This window comes from Gavialis gangeticus, unplaced genomic scaffold, assembly GCF_001723915.1.
Source record: "Gavialis gangeticus isolate Ggan-Ray unplaced genomic scaffold, GavGan_comp1, whole genome shotgun sequence".
Taxonomy (NCBI): Eukaryota; Metazoa; Chordata; order Crocodylia; family Gavialidae; genus Gavialis; species Gavialis gangeticus.
This window is the reverse complement of record NW_017729022.1, coordinates 138,040,276-138,053,612: the sequence shown is the minus strand read 5'-3', so window position 1 is coordinate 138,053,612 and position 13,337 is coordinate 138,040,276. Positions and strand designations below refer to the sequence as shown.

The 13,337-nt window shown below is 42.3% G+C and overlaps 1 long non-coding RNA gene across 1 annotated transcript in view; it reads left to right on the top strand.

Annotated features, from left to right (window-relative positions):
- The window catches only part of LOC109296723, a 59,387-nt gene extending 54,727 nt beyond the window's left edge, over window positions 1-4,660 (top strand). The window contains exons 4-5 of the long non-coding RNA XR_002097034.1: window positions 1,913-2,028; window positions 4,515-4,660. This is a non-coding gene — a long non-coding RNA (uncharacterized LOC109296723). The remainder of the gene's footprint in view (window positions 1-1,912; window positions 2,029-4,514) is intronic.
- The last annotated feature ends 8,677 nt before the right edge of the window (window positions 4,661-13,337 follow it).

Sequence of the window (13,337 nt, the reverse complement as noted above, 5' to 3'; positions counted from 1 at the left end):
TAAAATATATCAGATAACACGATATTGGCACAAAGTTAGGAGAAGAAAGAGCAAAAGTAGTACATAACCTATACTCTCTAGATGCCATAGCTATGGTTAAAAAGATCATGTCTTTCACAGCATGTCTGATTTCTTTTGTACATGCTCCTCTTTCTACAACAGTCTACTACTTCTCTGGAAACTCTTTTGCTAGAATACTGGCTCTTATGAAATCAATGGTAAAATTCCCCTTGACTCCAAAGTGTTCAGGATGTCACCCACTGCTTCTAAGTCTGAGCTCTATAGAATTGTCCCTTCACTAATCTGTTTCTCTGCATCTCCATTTATTTCCTCCTTTTCAGCTTATTGTTGTGGTAAATCACTGTAATGTTTTTGGGGTTTACAAGATAGCAATTGAAGCCCAGTACTCTTCTCTAGTTACTTTCACTGTGACCATCAGTATGCCCATAAGGAAAATCTTTTGGCACTAATAGAAGCATGATTCATGTTATAGACAGCCACAGCTTAATTGACAAAATAGTAGATGGTACTTGTTAAAGGATAGAGATATATAGATAGTGCAATGAATAAGAAATGCTGTTCCTATTCATTAGATTACTAGTTTTAAATGTCAGCCGAGCCTTGGTTCATGTATTAATAAAATGAAATACTAAGGACTACACTGAAACTTGTATTATGGGTGCTATGAACACACAGGGAAACTGTACCAGTTTCTGCTGTACCTTAAGGAAGCATTTTCTTTGTAGTTGGTTTTTCCACCATCATGCCGTTTTGCTTCTTGTTTGAGATCACTTTCGCCACAGAGGCCAGTCCCTGTGTTCAGGGATCATGGAATAACCCCACACTTGTGCAAAAGCTGACATTTGACTAGTACATCAGGAATTAAACCTAAGACCTCTGGAACTAAACCCTCAAAACACTATGGTATGAGTAGAAGCTGGGGTTGTGACACACACTGATCCTCTGTAGACTGGGCACAGAGGGCGTCTACATGTGCAATCAATGTGTACATTGCTCTGGAGTTTTTTGCAACCAGGCACACATTCAAACCGTGTGCCTGGGAACAAAAAATCCAGAGCATATATCTCTCGAGTTTTTTCTTGTGCACAGTACATGGATCCTGGTTGGACAGCCTAGGCTGGCAGGGGGCCCAGGACTCCATGTGCAATGGGGCTGTGGAGGAAAGGGGGCCTGAGGGTGCTGGCTGAGGCATGGAGGTGTTTCAGCATGGGAGCTCCCTGCCAGCTAGCCCCATGCTGAAGCACCCTGTGCCCCAGCCATCCAGGGCAGCATCTACACATATGCTGCTCTGCATGAAAAGACTCCACAGCAGGGTAGTACTTGTATTTTACAAGACTACCCTGCTGCTGAGTTTATTAGTTTTGTGCACCCTAATCAACTGGACAGTAAACTTCTTGTGTAGATGTGCTGAGAAAGGAGCATGCAGTGCACACTAATCAATAGGTTACTGTTATGGAAGTGGGCAAGATATCTTGTCCCCTCTCCTATATTTCTTTTTTTCACCAAACTGGCCCTGCATTACTATATTTTATGGGAAATATTCTATCTGCCAGAATAGGAAGGAGTTCCCCGGAATGGATAAAGGAAAAAAAAGTATTCATATAGTTTTGCATATGGAAAGTATAGTGAACCATGCAGAATAGATTATTGCACAGATATCCTCACAATTTTTTCAAAAAAATGTTAAGAATGGATAGAGAAAAAAAATCACATACCTCATTTTCTAAATTTTGGAAACTTTGTCTAGTAATTATTTTACCTGCTCTGACAATGGAATGGAATAAACTTTGAGAAATAACCATCAAGTTTAAAACAAAACTGAATAAAACTGTATAGAGAAGAGACATGTGAGCAGCAAAACCCTAAAATTTCTGTGTGGTTCCTTCTTCAGGTAAAATGTTCATTTGGACCTGATTTTAATAGAGCAATGCCCTCTTAGTAGGAGACTAAAGTTGGTTTGTTAGGCCAGATCCTCTGCTGATGGAACTTGTTATCTCTCTAAGTCAAGTGAGTGGAACTATGTGGATTGACAGAAAATAAAGATGTGACCTGCTGACTTCAAAGATTATGTTACCTATAAAGGGGCTTTAGGGCTGAAATCCTGGATTATCTCAGAAAAATTCACCCCCTTCCCTCCACCATCTCTTCAACAGCATGTTAAATACTAGTGAATTTAAACAATAAAGCATAAGCTAAGACTAACTCTCATTGCCTGAACAAACCATTAAACCTTCTTCTCTCAGCTTCTGCAAGCTGTCTTTTCCGATGTAAGTCTTCCTATACTACACAGTGTACTCATTTTATAGATATATGATGACTGTGCTCTTAAAGACTGTCCATATGTGCTAGTTTCTGGTGATACAGCAGGAAACGGATGCTTTTCAACACAGTTATTACTGGGACTTCTTATTGAAAATGATAATGAGCTCTATTTAGGGGGTTACCATACAAAAGACCTGGGTTCTAATCCTAGCTCTGTCAATGACCTACAGGGAGAGTCTACACATGCAATTAATGTGAAACAAACTCTAGTGCACATCAGGCTGGAGTTTACTAGAGTTTATTGGAGTTAGGCAGGCGCACCATTTGAACGTGAACCCTGGACCGCAGCACATGGAGCTGGGTTAGAGCAGCCCTGGCTGGCATCTAAAAAAAATAGATGCATTTTTTTTACTAGTAATACCTAATTTATCCTTTTCATGGATCTGGTCCTGAAAGCAGAAATAATAACTGATTAGATATTGGTAAATGTAAAGTCTTTTAAATGAAAGCTGCTTACATTTTTAGTCATGAAGCCTCTATGTATTGGAAGCTGTTTTATGGAAAATTGATTTTTTTTTTCTGTCAGAAATTAATGTACAATATTTTGCTGTTAGGATGACTAGAAACACAGCAATACATTTTGGTTACTCTTTCATTTTGAGATGTACAGATGAGCCACAAAATTATCTTCTTTTCACCTAGTCCTTTTCACCTTAGCTGATCCTGTGTGGTCAGGAGGGTTACTAAAAGCCAGTTTGACTCTTTGTTCAAGAAGAATAAAGTTTAAGGGACTCCCTCTGCATCACTCAGGATATGGACTACATTTTGGTCTCTCCAAAGCTTGGCTCTGGATTGCTCCCTAGCTTCAAAGTAAAGCAAAGCTGCTTTATTTTTCCTTCAAAAACAATCCAGCACCCAAGTAAGGAGACAGCAGGCTTACCTAATGGCTCCCTGAAGCCATGGGAAGGGAGAATAGGCACTGAAGATGCTGGATGAGGTTACTAAGCCATTGGCCATTCTTAAAGAGAAAACAACATTAGGAAGGTGTAGAGCCAGAAGGACCCCTGACCTGAAGGGCTTCTCGGGAGCATTGGATGGTTCAGATAAACACATAGACTTTGATTTATATGTAGTTTGGCTAGTCTGAGGCTGGTTTTTAACATGTTTTTACATGTGGTTTGGCTCTGTCGGGCTGGTTTTACAGCTTGCTTTTACATGTGGTTGGCCTACAGTGCGGCTGACTTACTGTGTGCTTTTATTTGAAGTTTGACTATTTTGTGCGGGATCTATGTGTATGGTATTTTATTCCCCTTGCAGTTAGATTGTTTGAGTCATAAGGTTTTAGATACACTGTTGGGTATCTTTGAGGAAACAAACTGGCTCTATCTTTTGCCTCCCTGCAATAAAAATGCCATTATTCTTTTGCTTCTACATTATACATTTTTTTTGCTCCCCCTGCCACTCCACCCCCACTGCTACATGTGTCAGGGTTCGGGGTTTTTTTAAGCCTTCCTCAGAGGCGTTAGGTGTTGAAGCCAAAGCTGGGGATTTTGACTAGGGTGTGTCACTGCTCCTGCTGAGACATAACCTGACAGTTATGTCAGGAACCTGAAGGTTCCTGGTTAGAGAGTCTTGCCCCTCTGCTCAGAGTCAAACTCACTGGCAACATGTAGGGGGTGCCTGTGCATCCCCTGAGACTGGCCATTCACCCCCTGGAAGTGCCAGCCGCGAAACCGGAAGTGCCAGCGGAAGTGCACTTCTGGTTTTGCTGGTTTAGCCTAGAGTCAGGAAGCACCAGTCACCCATGGTCAGACGGATTGACCATGGGGTAAAATTCCTTCCTGACCTCAAATATAGCAGACTGGTATGGACTGTTGGCATTTTTACCTTCTTCTGCGGTCGGGGGCATGGATCTCTTCCTGGGATCACTTGAGCGTATATTAACAACCTTTACAGAAGCAGGACATTGGTCACCATGATCCCCCTGCTTTACTTAAAACAGGTTAGGTTATATTTTGTGGTTGTGGCAGGGTTGACTGTGCAGTTTTGCTAAAAGATTAGACAATGGATTTGTATGAGATGATTTGGATAGGGATAATCCTGTCTCAGAAGGGCTCAAAGGCTGTTCCAGCCCTACTTCTGTATGATTCTGTGACTACGCCCTCAACAGTAAAACCACTTTATCTAAGTGGCCAACGTGCAAATCATCATGTTGCATGTTTCTTTTCTAGGCATGTAGAGGATTAGGTACAAACTTCCACGTCATTTCCAGAAGTGGAACCAGAGTATATTAAGCCTCCAAGCATTTCAGCCTGTCAGATCTGGTGCACCTTTGCCTTTGTCCATACTTGCTATAAAGCATGTATATAATACATTACAAAGGGTAAGGCAACTGAGGGAGAGAAGGTATAAAGGGCTAGAGGAGCTCAGATTCAGTCTAATTTTCCAAATATAGCTGTCAAACATAACTTGTTGAAAATTCAGAATTATAAAACATCAGGCTAGAAGCAAATATTTTCCAGCTGGCCTGTGATGATGTTGGGGAATTGATCACCCCCAAATCCATGCAAAACAGATCGCCAGCCATTTAACGAATATCATTCATCATCTTCAATTAGCCCTCAAGAGACATAAACAGGAAAGAGTTGTTTTAGTGCCAAGTTTTTGCCTTTGTCCCTTGTGTAACGTTATCACTTTTGGAGGCCTTAGCCTAAAATTTGACCCTTGCTGCATCTAGTGATCTTTGCCCATATTTTTATGTTAATTAAGTCAGGGTCCTTTCAAAAGAATCAATTAAAATCATCCATCATTGTTTCCATTCCTCAGTCCATGTTGCTCTCTGATGCTTATCCTCCCCAAGGACTTAGCCTTAGGACTGTACATCTTCAGGTTTCATTAACATTGTCAAATTTCCATCACCCGCATTTTGTTCTGATTAATCCGACTTCCACAGGCAACTTGGAACAAAATAGAAAGTTGCAGATGCCCAATTATTTAATTTTGTATCTATATTTGTTGAATCCTTTATGGAAAAAAAATGAATATTGCATGGTCAGAGCTTTTATACCGGTTATCCTTCACCTTGTCTTTATTGCTCCTTGTTAACTTCTTAAGGGTGGGGGAAGTCATGTTAAGTTCTCTTCCAAAAAATCTATCTAAAGAGAGCGAAATCATTTCCAGATGCCTTTGCAGAACATAGCAACTTAACAGTGCATTAGGTGTCACTTAAACCTTTTAATCACTTGCCAGAGGCTACACTGCAGAACTCCCAAAAAGGAGATTATAGCAATAAAGTACAGTAAATGCTGCTTGATGTGCAAATTGTCTAGAAACAAACATATTTAGCAGATGAAGGAAAAAGAAGAAAAAAAAGGCCGAACAAATCCTTCACTTTGGCTGGTGTTTTGAAAAGCTAATCTCTGAATGACTCACAGTAAGAAACAAATACTTTATCTCTGAAAATTGAGAGGAAATACTCCACCCACTGAAGCTCTGATACAAAGAGAACATTTAGTATTAGCAATTTCAAATGCTCCTCTGAAAACAGCCCTTAGTAAATAACTGCTCTTTGGTCACTGTGGATGTAATTCTGCTTTCTGCTATCCTGCTGTAAATCTGGAGGACATCCACATCTTTCAAGGGCACTGTATTTACCCTGGCATAATTGAGAGCAGAGGCTGCTGCAGAGTTCTGTCATTTACCTTATTCATTTTTTCTTCTTGCATAGTCAGTTCTCTGTGACTCACTTTCCCTGAGCTTGCATTCAGTCTGTAGAAACTCCTTTTCCATAATGAAAGGATGCAGAGCTTACTGGGAAAGCTTAGAGTGATTTTTTTTTTTTACTTCTGAATCCTATGAAATAAAACTTCTGATGTTCTGAAACCTAGAGACAGAAACCATAAATATTTAAAACTGAGCCATCTTGTTTCAGTTAGTATTTATGGAGTGATTCACAATTTCAGTTCAGTTTTCATAAACAGATTCAGTGCCGTAAGCTTATAATGGAAAATATGTCCTGAAATTATGATAGTCACTTATTAGAAGAGATTCATTTTAGATCCCATCTCTTTCCAATTTCATTTTACTCAGTAGAGTTCATGACTTACAATGCAATAGGGGATACAGGAATTTAACAGCTTTTACCATGTTCCATTTATCTTAGCAATCACACTGTAAACAGCCCTTATGAAGACTCATCGGTCATCACATCCACTCATAAAACACAGCAAACAAAGCTGGCAAGTGAACCTGCATAATCTTTTTTTAGACAAAACTCCTGATTCAGCCGCAGAAGATATGGCCTGAATTCAGCTTTTTCACATCCATGTTAAAAATGGCACTTAATGCTGTAGAAACTGGAAAGGACTAGGGGATTTAGGTATAGCTTAGTGCTTAACAAAACCTTCCACGGTCTGACTGAAATAAGCTCAAACTTTTTCCACAAGAACCAGTAAACCAGTTCATGTGGGCTTTCAATCTCTAAGGTTCAAAGAGTCCCTTTTTGAATTAATCAAGTTTTTCTTATGTTTGAGCTCATTGTAGGCTTGCCAGCTACAAGTCAGGTCCCCCAAATCCTGAGATTTCAAAAATTATTATTTGGAGAGTTCTTTTTATTTGCCTCCTGGTGCTAGCCCATTTAGGTTTCATATTTTCAAGCTTTTCTCCTAAATGATGACAGTTAGAAACTACTTTTTTTTAATGAAAGCTGAGCTTCACACACAACCTGAGCCCAGCATCTGGGTCATATATACACTGCAGATATAAGACACAACACTATGATTTTTACCAAGGTATCCCAGTGTTCTGCAGCATGGGAAAGGCAGTTCAGAGTTATGCATTGACTACTAGAGATCTCCTTGTGTATACACACACACACAAATATTGCTGTAGTTTATCACATTTAGCAGAAGGGCTGTTTTGTTTGTGCAGAAGGGGAGACAAGACAAATGGGATTTTGTATATGCCTTTGGCAAAATCACATAACCACCTTAGTCTGACTGGAAAAATATTTATTATCTTATTTTGCAGGCCAGAAGCTGCCCAAAAAAATGCAGTTTCAGAAGTCTTAGTTTATGCATCTATCAGTGGCCTAGCATTAATTCTAACCGTGAATGGAAACTGTGTTAGCTTCATATATATTTGACGATTACAGAGCTGGCAGGAGCTGTTCTCCCAAGGCAGCTGCACAAGTGCTCCCATGGGAAGCACCTAGCTCATCTCCCACTGACATTAAATGTTGAAGGGAGCTATCAGAAGAGGTCACCTTTGCCTCCCATGTTCACTTGGTGCAGGGCATTATTCACAAGAGAACCTTGGCAGCACCAGCTTCAGGGCATCTAACAAGGAGGTTTGGCCCTTTAAGAAACAGGAGTCAGCCCTGTTGAGGAAGCTCAGTTGCAGGCCTCTAGAATAGATAATAAGGACATGTCCCGGTAAAACCTGAAATAGTCAAGGGAGTGAGCGGAGAGGAGCAAACTGGGTGAAGGAGCAGTTTGGAAGCAGGAGGCAAGCTGTGAGTGGAACAAGCTTGCTACCAGGGTGGGGTTAGGCTGTGTTGAAGCCAGAGTCCCTCCTACTGTCCGGGACAGGATTTTTGTTTGATGGTTTATTTGTTTTCTGTTATTTGGGAGGGAGGACTGGCTGAGGAAGTCCTCAGGGAGCAAAACCAGGCTGCAGGAGCCTGCAGGCTGAGCAACATGCTTATAGGACTTTACTGATGTAATGAAAGGAAGGAAGTTAGCATGTATTAGGGCTTATTTGGCTGTAGCAGGAGCATTAGTAGGGACCATAGGCAGGCAAGGTTCTTTGAGTAGATGTGATATCTTTCATTAGACCAACTGAGTAGTTGGAAAAAATTTCTTGGAAAGCTTTCGGACACAGTCACCCTTCTTCAGGCATAGGGAGTCTCTGCTGGTCTGAGACTCCAAGGAATGAAAGAAGCTGAAAGTGTGGCAGGATGTCAGTGAGCATGTAAACAGGTAGAAATTAGGAAGACAAATTGTAAAGCAGAGAAGGGAGGGGAAAGAAAAGGGAGACATAGTGTAGAAAGAGGTTCTACAAGGTAGAAAAGAGGTTGTCTTTGAAAAAGGGAATAGTAGGAGATTAGGAAGATGGGAATGAGAGAAGCCAAAAGTGTGCCAGGATGTCAGTGAAAATATAAATAGGTAGAAATTAGAAAAACAAAAAGGAAAAGCAGGGAAGGGAGGGGGAAAAGGGAAAAGTACAAGGTGAAAAAGAGGCATCAATGAGAAAAGAAAATATGTGGAAATCACAAAGAAAAAGGGCAGAAGAGTAGGTAAAAGTAGAACTGATGTATCAGAGAGGGGGTGACTGTCCTGTGAGAAGTGTGCTTCCACAGGTAGTTGGGTATCCTTGTCTTTGATAGATTTTTGGTTTGCATTCATTCTGGTACTCAGTTGTTGTTTGGTTGCTCAAGAAAGACAAGAATACCCAACTACCTGTGGGGGCACACTTCTCACAGGACAATCACAACCTCTCCAGTCTCTCAATTCTAATCCTCAAAGGGAATTTACAAAACACCTTTCGTAGATGAGCCTACAGACTCCACTTCATAAATCTACTGGATACAAAAAATCATGAACTCAATATAGACATTGGATTTATGACACTTTACAACCTGTCTGACATCTAATTCACCAGGTACCTGCCTGGCATGACCTCTTACATTCTTCTTTTTCCCCGCCTTTTCTCCCCTCCACTGCCCTTTGTCTTTGTGATTTCTACATATTTTCCTTTCTCATTTATGCCTCTTTTCATCTCAGACCAGCAGAGACTCTCCATGCCTGAAGAAGGGTGACTGCATCTGAAAGCTTGCCAAGAACTTTTTTCTAACTACTCAGTTGATCTAATAAAAGATATCATATCTACTCAAAGAACTTTGCCTGTCTATGTCCTTAGATCAATATGGCTACAACCAAAAACCCAGCAATTTAGTAGGGACCAATAACTGGCTTTTTTACTACCATGTTGCATAGGCCCTCCTGAAGTAGAAGTAATTATTGGCTGGTCTGCACTAGCTTTCTCAGCAGGATCACCAAAAATATCTACAATATAACAATGGTGCAAGGGAGGGATGGAAGAAGTAGCTTTGTGCAGATCCATCCTTTTTAAAGTGCTGCTACATTAAAACCATAATAACAGCTACATTAAAACCATAATAGCAGCTGCGATTATCCTGAAGCTATTCCAGCACAGCCCATCTGGACAGAGCAAGACCTAGGCTCCTTACAACAAAGCTTAGGACTGGTATCAAGGGAGAAAGTTGTGCTTCCTATGCATACATATGGAATATTCCTTGGATTCATTTATAGCACTGTTCTGTACAAAGTAGAGGGTTCCTCCCATCCAATAATGCTAGTAACTAAGGGATGCTAACAGAGATCTTCCATATGTACAGTCACTCCTTATAGTGAATGCAAATGTTTCCCATTTTCTGCCATGCAGAGTCCCACAAAAATTATGTTTCAAAGAGATCTAGTTTAGTACTGCCTGCGTTGAGGGCATCAATCCAGCCTATTCATTCCCTCTGCACACCCACATGAGTATAGGCAGACTCCACAGACGGTGCAAAAATGAGCAAGCCTTATAAGAGCAGCCTTGCCAGCTCTCCTGATTAGATCACAAGTCTTACAAGAGCTGGCAAGGCTTATAGACCCATATATATACATACCCAGACACGTGTGTGTGTGTGTGTGTGTGTGTGTGTGTGTGTGTGTGTGTGTGTGTGTGTGTGTGTGTGTACACACACACTCTGCAGATACAAGACACAACACAATGAATTTTACCAACGTATTCCAGTGTTCTGCAGGATAAGAAAGGCAGTTCAGAGTTATGCATTAACTACTGGCGATCTTCTTTCTCATAGTTGGGGGAAAGGTGCAAGAAAACACAATGTTGATCTGCGCTGCCTGTGGAACAGGAGCTGAAGTCTTTCAGAATAGTAACAGTAGCCTTCCCACCCCTTCCATCTCCTTTCCTTCCCTCCCCTCTCCTCCTATCTTTTCTGCTATTAGGCAAAGAATGACAAAAGGGAATCCTTCTCTCAAACCAAGAATAATGGAATGAACTTAAGGAAGAAGAAAATTTAAGTCTGGTAAAATTTCCAAGTAGGGCAATATCTCCATTAGACCAGGGGTTGGCAATGTTTTTGGCCAAAGTGCCAAAAACATCCCAACCCTGACCCACACCTCAGCTTGGTGTGGCAAGGGCAGACCACAGGGGAGTTGCAAGGGGCCCACATCTTTTTGCTGGAGATGGCTGCATGTGTGCCTCCAGGCAGACAGTGGGGGAGGGGCCAGGGTTGCACTGCCCTGGCCCCTTCCCCACCCTGTCCACCAAGGCACTGCCAGGACAGAGCTGGTGCCAGGGCTCCAGAGCCCAGTGCAACCCTGGCCCCTTCCTTGCTGTGCACCCCAAGGCATACATGAAGCCACCACCACCATGGAGCCCAACCAGGGGCTCTGGAGCCTGTTTGCGGCCCCCCAGCTGCAGCTGGCCCAGGCTCTGGGCAGCTGCTGTCAGCCACAGGGCTGCTTTCAGCAAGGCTTGCAGCCTCCCAGCCACTTGCTGCAAGCAGCCAAGGCTCTGTGGCTGGCGGCAACTGCTCGGAGCCTAGGCCAGCTGCGGCATGCTGACCAAAATGGCATCAGATGCCATACTCTGGCATGCATGCTGGGGCTCGCTGACCCCTGCATTAAACCATAGAAAATTCTTCCTAAAGAAGTAAAGAGAGCCCCAGCATTGAGAGACATATTAAACTGGCCTTGAAAAATGATGGACTGGGATACCCAGTTCAGTCAGAAAATTCTTGTGTGAATGAATGAATGAATGAATGAATTGGGCAAGTCATTTAATTCCCTCTGTGCTACAGATCACATATCTTCTCTCCTTCCCAGGGGTACTGTGAGGATAAGTCCTCTGGTGAGTATGACACATTTAGATACTACACTGAAGAGGACCATCTGAGCGGGTGGAATTGGAGAATTTTAAAATTTCTTTCATTTTAGAAATTGGCCTGGTGTTTCTAGAAAGTGGCTCATGGCCTTGTGTTTTTTGATCCAGCCATAGATGGATGACTTGTGCCATGGTGCTAAACCCTATGCTGGGAACTTAATGATGATGGAGAGCTTACCTGAATAGACTTTCCCTACCTTTGTTTCAGTTATGCATAAAGATCTTGAATTTGGGTCTGTAATTGCTTCTTATGTAGAACTGCAGGGTCAGATTGTGAACCGTTAGAACATCTCCCTTGTGCTCCTGAAGGCTGGGTCAAACCATAAAGAAATCAATAAAAGTGGATATGCGTGGCACGTGGGCCTAGTTATCTCGGCACAGACTGCTAAACCAGAATGTGGAGAAGGCAGAGTGATCACCTAAATAAAGAAGGCCTAAGTTTTTTTAATATGAATGCCTATATGGCACTTTTGTCAGAGGCCTGATTTCCAGAGGTGGTAACACCCAGAATATCAAGTCAGCAGTTACTTAGGGTGAAGTTACACATGACATTTAGACCACACTAAGGGCACTTAAACATGAGTGTATGCATGCTAAAACTTTTTAACTCATACTAAGTGTCCTCTGAGCATCTAAAAGTTATGCCACTTCAGGTGAGTGTTAAATCTGAGCTGTGCTACCTAGCTCATTTTAGGGTAATTTCAGTCAGCTCCACAGAGATAAAATGCACAGTTTGCAGTCCTCCAGCATCTCAGAATGCACCACGCCCAGCCACCCCACCCCACCCAGAGCAGGGATGAAGAGCAGAGCTGTGTCCATACAAGCATGGGCGTTTGTTTCCCCAGGCACGTGTAGCAGCAGCACGCCTTGTGCTCCTGCTGTTTGTCCCCTGGGAATGCCCATGCCACCTGCCCTCTGTCACATGGCAGGTTACCCCGGGTGGGGTAGAAGGGGTGGGGTCCAGCAACCCAGCTGGCCCCAGCAGCCTTACCTACAGTCCTGGGGGCCTCAGGAAGCTGCAGCCATGGTGCTTCTGCAGCAGGAAGCCTGACTGGCGGCTGGAGCTCCAGCCAGCCATGCTCCAGTTCTGAGTGGCATATATTGCCACCGCTTGTACCACCCTGTATTTTTTTTTTAGCATGGATTTTTTTGAGGCACAGACAAAAAAAAGTAGCAGCATGGAACACACCTGCATGTGTAGGGTGGGGTGCTGCAGGCAGGTCTGTGGCACCAGATACTGCTTGTCTGGACTCAGCCCAGTTGTCCTGGCTTCCTTTGCACACCAGCCCTCTAGTGGCAAATCAGAGGTGTGCTAGCAAGAAATGGTACTTGCCCTTAATGTGCCACTGGGCAGAGAATGTTCTGCCTTTAACATTGCTTAGCATTGCACAGGTTTAGTAGTGGAAATCCAGCACTTATTTAGGTACCTAAAGATAGAATTGATGTATAACTTTAGGCACCCACATCTGAATTTTTGTTACCATCATTTCTAAATCGCTCAGCAAAGTCTCAATCCTTGTATTCTCATATAGTTATTTACACTGAGAAAATAGACCCCAACAACTGATCTGAATAATTAGTTAATGGGATTGTTACCTAAAATTACATCACTAGGAAACCATTCAATATGAGTCATAATTTCCAAATGTAATGATGTGTTGTGGCCTTATGGCCAAGAAAATTACATGTGTCATTGTGATAGGTAGGAAAAATCACGTGCCACTACTGAAAATGTATGAACTTAGAAATCAAGAACTGCTCTGGGGAATTTAATGTCATTTATTTAAAACCCGAACTTATGAAGTGATTTTAGGACTCTGGAGAGGTACAAATCTATCAGCACTGGAGAAGGAAATCCTGTTTCTCCATAGAAGAGGCTTTGCTTTACCACATGTGTACAAATCTCACCGTCAGCTATTAAGTGAAGGGTAGGACTATTAAATTGTTCAAAAAAGTTTCTTCTGCTATTCCTGCTGGCAAGCGTAGAAACCCCACCTCCCACCACTTTACTGGAAGAGGAAGCATGTTAGTTCAGCCTGGCTCCCCAGTATCTATATAGAGTGAATGCTTCGGTGGGGCTT